Genomic DNA, 8902 nt, shown 5'->3' on the forward strand with positions numbered 1-8902 from the left:
CTTTTACTTCTTCACAGTAAACTATGGCTTACTGTGACGTATGAACCAATGAGAGATGGGGCTCAAAGTCTCCTGTGACACCTAAATAATGCATCCATTTATAAATACAATGTTGTTGTCTGTGGGTCTCCTCCATCAAAGTAGTATAGAATACATACTCAGAATGAGCTGGAGGGAAAGCTAAAAATAACAGGAATGCAAAGAACCACCTTGATAGCTCAATGCAAAATACAATACGGAATCTAGCATTTGCCTACATTAACATTAACAATTGTTTTCATATCAAAATGAGAGGACAATGAGTTTTTCGCATGAGAGAACAAACCCATAACCCTTCAATAAAATTTTCCCCAACCAGATGATCGCCAGTGTTTTGGACTAGAACACCTATTAGCACCTTCCTGCCTCCTTTTCTTGAACATCTAGCCTGTGGTATGTTCTAAGTCAGCCTTTCTCAAACTTGGGTCCCCAGCTGTTTATTGGACTACAACTCCCATCAACCCTGACCACTGATCCTGGTAGCTAGGGATGATGGGAGTTGTAGTCCAACAACATTTGGAGACCCAAGTTTGAGAAAGGCTGTCCTAAATAGTTAAGACACTTGTCTACTCTCTTTCCTTTTCATTGCAGTCCTCACTCTATAGTTGCTGCTGTTGTTTTTTTACTTAACTCTAACCCTAATCAATGCACAAACCAAGTGAAAGGTCTGAAACACAAATGCTATTTCTGTTGCTCAATATAACTATTTATTCCAACACATTATTGCTTATTAGCATGTAGCTGGATGGTATCTAAAAAGGAGAAAAAGAAAGAAGCTCCCCAACTTACACTAAAACAATTAATTCTATTTCATCTTCCTGTCATTCTATCGCAAATCTAATTAATATAAGCAACATCTTCTTGCAGGGCATAGGTTCAGTTTAACCCTCTGCATTATTTAACTGGGATTTAAAAACCCTGGAACCATGTACTAATATAAGTACACGGTTGCAAATATGAATAACGTGCAATGTTACTTCTATATCTCAGTATTAGGGCTTCCCGTTTCCTGAATGGAGAACCGGGTTATCCTTATGTAAGGGCCATCAGAATAAATGACAAAGAGTGACATGGAAATATGTTTCCAAATCAGGATTGGTATAAACAACAAACTTCCCCTCCCTGCTGGACAGGTGCCTGTGCTGTCACATCCACCTGCGTTGGCAGTCTGCTTGGGTGCGGAGGCTGAATTAAAGCTCCCCATCAAGAGAGGTGGAAAAACAGGTGATTGATGCTGCCAGAGTTTAGTGGGCAATGAGGAGGAGATAGGAAACCTTCACCTCTGTTTTTAACTAACAGCTGTTTATAATTATGCCTGAACCCAGACAAAATGTTGCTAGTCTGGGTTATCCTCAAGCCATGGTTTATGAAGTTGACTTGTTTCCCTAAACCAGAGTTAGCCAAAAACATAGCACTCCCCAAAAGCTTGTGAACAGCTACAACTCCTGTAATCCCTGACTATTATTGCCATGCTGGCTGTGAATTGTAGTCCGCAACATCTGAAGGGCACCAGGTTGACAACCTCTGCCCTACACCATGGTCATTTTGAGACATTGTACAGTGGTACCTTGGTTTAAGAACAGCTTAGTTTATGAACAACTTGGGTTAAGAACGCTGCAAACCCATAAGTAGGTGTTTTGGTTTGTGAACGTTGCCTTGGAAGCAGAGTATGTTTCGCTTCCTGTCGAGTGTGTTCCATTTGTAAATTGAGTCCCCCACTGCTATGGGAAAGCATGTCTTGGTTTAAGAACATTTTGGTTTAACAACGGACTTCCGGAACAGATTAAGTTCGTAAACCAAGGTACCACTGTATGTATAAGCGACAAATAAATAATAGCAATACATAAGATTAAGCACAGCTTCAGGTTTACAGGCAGCAATAAGCTGTCAGTGACTGAAATGGAAGCAAAGCTTCTGATCACTGCAACAACTCCAGAAGCTGGGAGGAGAGGCCAGAAGCCCAGGGTGCATGCATGCAACATTGAACCATACTTTAGAGTTGTGCCTGAATCAGACTACATTCAGATGCTACATTCCTCTCCTCCAAAGCATGATTTGATCAGGCTGGAGCAACAAACCTAAGCACACCCTTCTCCTTTCATCTCCTCTATCACACATCCACTTCTCATGCAGCTCACCAGTGACTGGATACTAACCCCAGATAGCAATCAAGGTGCAAATGAAGGACTGATAGCAGTGTCTAGCTCCCTTCCAGCCAAGGGCCAAGATGTATTTGAGGAGGAGATGGTCTGCCTGAACTGATTTAGCAAAGGGGGCTTTCGAAGAGATAGCATGGAATCATTAATTTTAGGAACAAAAGGAAAGAGGTTGGGCTACCTTTGAGATACAGATAAGGAAAGAAACATCCCAGCCCCCTCTCGACTAGCAAACAAGAAGGAAACTGTACTTTATTTTGTTATTAAATTGTCCTCCCTGAACCTTAGCAAACTTGTTTCAGTCATGCATTATATTTGGACATAAAAGCAGCGTGTAGTTAATATTTAAGGCACTGGAATAAAAGGCACTGGAATCAAATTGGGAGACACTGAATCTCTGGGGACAATGGCATTTTTATATCTTTCCAAGGGTTCAGGCTTCCAAAATGAAAGTGAAGACTTCTGCAAGGAGCACAGCCAAGTCCTGGCAGCCAGTGGGGCATAAGTCATGCCTGTGTGTTGGACTAGAGCTGTGGAGCTCCACATTCAAGTCTCTATACAGCCATGAAGCTCACTGGGCAATCATGGACCTAACTTACCAGGACAAAATGATAAGATACATGCTGCTTTGAGCACCTAGAATGGCAGGTTTTTTTCAATGTAATAAATAAGTTTGGTACAAACTGAGAATTATTTCAGACACAACTGAAAAGGGGCAGTGGAAGAGTGGGAGCCTGAACAAATTTCTTTATCTTGTATCTCTTTCCTAGTAAAGTAAGGACATATTCCTGCTGCAGGGAAATGCACAATGTATTTTTGAATTAGGTAGGCAAGCGTGTGAAACAGGAAGTGCAAGTCTACCTTCTCTCTCCTCTGCTTATCATCATGTTTACTCCCAACTCAGATTTGGCTTAACACCTAACTCCCAGGTGTGCCCAAGTGCCAGTTCCTTCACCCAAGGAACACACCTCCACTTTCGGGGAGGTGTGAGAAAGACCAGGACCAGAGCAGATGCATGTAATAAGAAATCATCCTTCCAGCGATACAGAGCTTGGAAAAGCTCCATTCAGTTGAGTCATCAGCAGAGTAAGCGCATCCTTCTCCTGCCTTCCCTGAAGCTGAAACATCACATAATAAGAACTAACCACAGTGTGGTCCTCACCACACAACTTAGTCATGAACCACAAGTTCGCAGTATGTTTCCACAGCTTTTCTCAGCATTACGTTGTCCCAGCTCAAGGCAAAAGTCTGTAAATATTGCATCTTTCAAGCTCACATCCCCATTTTGCCTTAAAAAAGGGAGATTACCAGTGTTACCAATGAACAATCTATGGCCTACACTGCAGAACTGTCAGTATGACCAACATAGTCTGTGTCCCAAAATAAAATATGATTAGATTCCCTGTTAATTGTTCAGTAATTCAAGAGGCGGGGATAATTTGCAGGCCGCTTTGAACCCCATGTAGCAATACAAGGAAGTCTATTAGAGGAGTGACCAGTGTGGTGACCTCCAGATTTTGCTGGACTCAAAGGCTGGTTGAGACTGATGGGAGAAGTAGTCCAACGACATCTGAAGGATATAAAATTGGGAACAATCCACTGGGAATCTACAATGAACTGTTTTCCACATGGGCTCCATTAAAATTAATGTGAACTGTTCAAGAGCACGGATTAGTACCCAACAATGACAAAAAGTATATCTGAACCTTATCTCTAGTATTTGAAATTAAGTGTATTTTCCGCAGCCAATTAACCCAATGTTCTCTCGTAAAACTTATGGAACAGAACAATGCTATATCCGCATTCTCAGAATTAGTCCCATTGTTTTCAGTGGGGCTTATTCTCAGGAAACCGTGTGCAGGATTGCAGTGTAAGAAGACACAACATACTAAGACATTCAGTTGAAGGCATGTTCATTTTAAAGGTCAAACACAAATCAGCCCAACAGGAGCAGCTTTGGCAGCAGCTGAGGCAATTATCAAATCAGAAAGAAGAGCTCTGCGTGGGTGGACTATAAAGATAATCTGAATGGTGACCATTGTTCTACCCATTGCTCTGGGATATACTGCTCTTAAAATAATCTTACTGCAGTACCTTTAGATTGCATTGCAGAAGACAATAGCTGCTTATCCCCAAAGACTGCCTTTTAAAAGCATGTATTTACAGGCTTCACTGTGACATCTCTCTCTCTTATCTACAGTGTCCTTCCTGGACAGTCACAAACCTGATTACATTCCAAGAAACCTGCATATCATTTCCAGACTATGAGAAAATCCATTCCCTGAGGGCATGCTACCCCACCTTAGAATATGATTTTGCCCTTTAGAATATGAGCATTTGATTATGCATGTATTACTTCTCTATTCGTAGAAAGGGGGAAGTTATTAACTATGAAATGGAATGTTTAGCGCTGGGAACAAGCCTGAAAACACTTAGTAGCTACAAATTCGTCACTTCCACGCATATCAGTAATAGGAATAAAGTTGGATATTTTTTAAAAAGCACCACGGCACCTGCAATTTACCTTCTCCCGAACTTCGGGACAATACCAATTTTGGGTTTCATCCATCAGTGGCTACCAGTGACTTATTCTTTGTAAGGCTTTGGCTTGGACATGACCATTTAATTTTAATAACTTATGTTTTACACTTTGGCCCAAAATTCCCTTTAAAGGTTAAAGGGACCCCTCACCATTAGGTCCAGTCGCAGACGACTCTGGGGTTGCGGCGCTCATCTCGCTTTATTGGCCGAGGGAGCCGGCGTGCAGCTTCCAGGTCATGTGGCGAACCAGAGCAGCGCACGGAAACGCCGTTTACCTTCCTGTCGGAGCAGTACCTATTTATCTACTTGTACTTTGACGTGTTTTCAAACTGCTAGGTTGGCAGGAGCAGGGACCAAGCGACGGGAGCTCACCCCGTCGCGGGGATTCGAACTGCCAACCGTCTGATTGGCAAGTCCTAGGCTCTGTGGTTTAACCCACAGCGCCACCCGCGTCCCTTTAGATGGCGACAAAGTCTAGGTGGGTAACCTTGTCAGGCTGCAATGTAAGAACATTAAGAAGAGCCTGCTGGATCAAGTCCATCTAGTCCAGCATCCTGTTCTCACAGTGGCCAACCAGATGTCTGTCCGCAAACAGCATTTGAGAACAAGACCACTCTCTCCTACCGTGTTTTCCAGCATTAGTGCCTCCCAGCTGTGTAGGCAGAGCACAGCCATCATGGCTAGACATCTTCCCTAGTGCTCTCTTTGTCCAATTCTCTTTTAAAGCCATCTAGGTTGGTGGCTGTCAGTCCCCTTTGGAAGTGAGTTCCATAGTTTTAGCTATGCACTGTTGGACACACCTACCAGGGAGGAAGTCCCAGTGAAGCTTACTTCTGAGTAGACATGCATGAGATCATACAGCAAATCTTAACCTCAAACTGGGGCCAAGCAGGTTGGAAGTATTATGCTTATGGCACAATAAATCTATTCCATTTTTAAAGAGCCACTTTTATTTTGATGATGATGATGATGATGATGATGTGGGCAGTCTTTAAAGTGCTCCTTTATTTCTGATGAGACTGTGCAGATACATTTTCTTAAACAAAATGTATCCATAACATAAGAAATTAAAATATTATTTTTATTGTTATTATTAAAAACACGTAAGAAGTTAAAAAAATGAGCCGGATTCACTTTTGATTCGCTAAGGAGAGAAAGGAATCAAAATAAAAGAGACTGAGGAAGGCTTGACAGCGTTTAACCAGCCGTGAAAACGTTTCGCCTGGCGACCCTCCTTCCCATCACAATGCCGGCGTCAGTTTGTCTCCTGTCTCTAGTCTCTCCTCCCAAACCGCCTTTTCGCTGCCTTCTGCAAGGACCTCACGTTGTAAACTTAAAAAAGTAGCGAAGTGGGGAGGGAGCGAGCGAGCGAGCGGGAGGGGAAGATAAAGCGGAATTATTCCGGCGGAGAGAGAGAGATTCGTCCTTAGCACATTTACTGGCACAAAGAGTGTGAGCTTCTACAACGATGCCAACAAGGAGCAGTGGCAGCAGGTTAATAATAGACGAGGGCGATGTCACCGCGCGGTCAGTTTACACTACACTGTTTTGTTGGTGATTCCAGTTCCAGAGCGAAGCGATCGCGACGGCTTCGCGCGCCCTTCTGTTGATAACGGGGGTTACCCCGGGGAACGCCCGGCAGACCGGCTCCCGCTGCGCTCACCGCGACTTACTCTCGAGTAGGTGCGCGCAGGGTTGCAGCCCACCACGGGAGAGAGCAGGCTAACCATGCGTGCCGATCCCAGGCATGTCTACTCAGAAGTAAGGGCCACCGAGGTCAGCGGGGATTACTCCCAATAAAGCGGGCACAGGATGGCAGCCTAAGCATCTCTCCATGTATTTTATGCATGCATTACAGGCACAAGATAGACGGGTTTCGTCCAGCATGATCAAATGAGAGGTACTGTGTGTGTGTTCTCGCGCGCGCGCGCATACACACATACACGCATCATCTCAAGTCCCCTCGAGGGGCTGGTTCAGGGCTTAGCACCTTCTGCTGAGCCGAGGTTAGGCAGGATGCAGCTCCCGCCTCCAATGAAGTGCAATGCAATACAAAAAAGAAACGTGAAAAGCTTGCAAGGAGCAGCTCATCTGAGGGAGGTTGCAGACAGCAAAAAGTCGGGAGAGCAGAGCTCAGACTAAGAGCCAAAAAAAGAAAGGGAAGGAAATCAAAAAAAGAAAACCCCGGGCGGGGGTGGGGAGAAAGTCTGCGGGTGGAGATGCCAACTCCAGCCAGCTTTGTGTTTCTGGCAGGGCAGGGGAAGGAAAGCCTAAGTTTCTTACCTGCCCGTGGGGCGAACGCCTCTCCTTTTCTCCCTAGCCCGCCGTCTCCCTGCTGGCGGTTGCTGGTGCCCTAACTTCTCTGGAGCGAGTTGCTCTCGCTTAAAAGAAAAAAAACAACACCTCAAGAGTACTCACCATGCAAAGGGACGCGGCGGCAGTAACCCGGCGGCGGCAGGGGCCAGCGCGAAAGCAGCAGCGAGCGAGCGAGCAGGCAGCCTCCGCCGGCGTCAGTCAGGCGGGAGCCTCGCAGCTTGTATTAGTGCGCCGACCTGGAACCCGGCCAGGAATCCCTTCTCTCTCTCTCTCTCTCTCTCTCTCTCTCTCTCTCTCTCTCTCTCTCTCTCTCTCTCTCTCTCTGGCTGGCTGCTGGCGGAGTCTGGCTGGCCCGCGAAGGCGGGAGAAGGGACGAGGAGGGGGAGGGGAAGGGAGGGGTGGCAGCGCGAGGAGGGAGGAGGCAGGTCCTCCTGGCTGCTTGGCTGACCCTGAGGAGCAAAGCGAGTGCTTTCGCTTTTGTTTGGGTAGCCCCTGCCTCTCCCCAGGCGCCCCCACCCCCCGCCAGCCTGTGCCATGCAGTCACTAACCCTAAAGTCCTTCCCGGCTCTACCATTAGGCAGAGAGTGGGGCTGCCGCCTCAGGCAACTGGGTTTGGGCAACTGAAAGGACTGGAAGTTATGAGATATTTATTATAGATATGGAAGGGACCCCACGAGGCATCTAGTCTCATGCAATGCATGAATCTCATCCACACAGGTAGCCATCCAAGCTGTGCTTAGAAACCTCCAAGGAAGAAGAGTCCACAACCTCCCAAGGGAGACTGTCCCTCTGTTGAACAGCTCTTACTGTCAGAACGTTTTTCCTGGGGTTTAGTCGGAATCTCCTTTCTTGTAAGTTGAAGCAATCATTTGGGTTCCTACTCTCCAGGGCAGGAGAAAACAAGCTCACTCCATCTTTCATATGACAGCCTTTGAGATATTTGAAGATGGCTATTATATCTCCTCTCAGTCTCCTCTTTTCTAGGCTAAACATACCCAGGTCCTCCTCATAAGGCTTGGTTTCCAGACCCTTGATCATCTTGCCTGCCCTCCTATGCCCAAGTTCCGGCTTGTTAACATCCTTCTTAAATTGCGATGTGCAGAACTGAACACAGTATTCCAAGTGTGGTCTGACTATGGCAGAAATGTTGTTGTTGTTTAGTCATTTAGTCATGTCCAACTCTTCATGACCCCGTGGACCAGAGCATGCCCGGCACTCCTGTCTTCCACTGCCTTCCGCAGCTTGGTCAAACTTATGTTCGTAGCTTCAAGAACACTGTCCAACCATCTCGTCCTCTGTCGTCCCCTTCTCCTTGTGCCCTCAATCTTTCCCAACATCAGGTTCTTTTCCAGGGAGTCTTCTCTTCTCATGAAGTGGCCAAAGTATTGGAGCCTCAGCTTCAAGATCTGTCCCAGTGTGCACTCAGGGCTGATTTCCTTAATAATGAATAGGTTTGATCTTCTTGTAGTCCATGGGCAGAATAGAGTGGTACTATTACATCCCTTGATCTGGACACCATAGTATTTGGACATCCATCTACGTACCTACCTACCTGTCTGTCTATCTATCTATCTATCTATCTATCCACACACACAAGTGTTTATATGTATTTAAAAATATTTTAATGTGTTTAATATTTAATATTTGCCAGAAATGGGAAGAGACATTTTTGGGATTGCCTGCCTCAAGCACCCAAATAACTTGAGTGGCTTTAGGGTACAAGGCACCTTGACTTAACGAGAGGGGCATGATTTGGTACTATCATGCCACCACCTCCACCGTTGTCAGAAATCATGTCTACTTCTGCCCCTCCAGGGGAGCCTGTCACCTTGCCTGTCCCATCTTCCTCT

At 45.7% G+C, this 8902-nt stretch overlaps 1 protein-coding gene across 3 annotated transcripts in view; it reads right to left on the reverse strand.

Annotated features, from left to right (window-relative positions):
• SMAD9 (SMAD family member 9) overlaps window positions 1-7322 on the reverse strand; it is a 29012-nt gene extending 21690 nt beyond the window's left edge. For 2 of the 3 annotated variants that reach the window (XM_053386056.1, XM_053386054.1), the window contains exon 1: window positions 7155-7322. The gene's annotated coding sequence lies outside the window, so the exon portion shown is untranslated. The other variant, XM_053386055.1, reaches the window with a different exon arrangement.
• Between the last annotated feature and the right edge of the window lie 1580 nt (window positions 7323-8902).

This window comes from Podarcis raffonei, chromosome 4 (genome assembly GCF_027172205.1).
Source record: "Podarcis raffonei isolate rPodRaf1 chromosome 4, rPodRaf1.pri, whole genome shotgun sequence".
In the NCBI taxonomy this organism is placed as follows: Eukaryota; Metazoa; Chordata; class Lepidosauria; order Squamata; family Lacertidae; genus Podarcis; species Podarcis raffonei.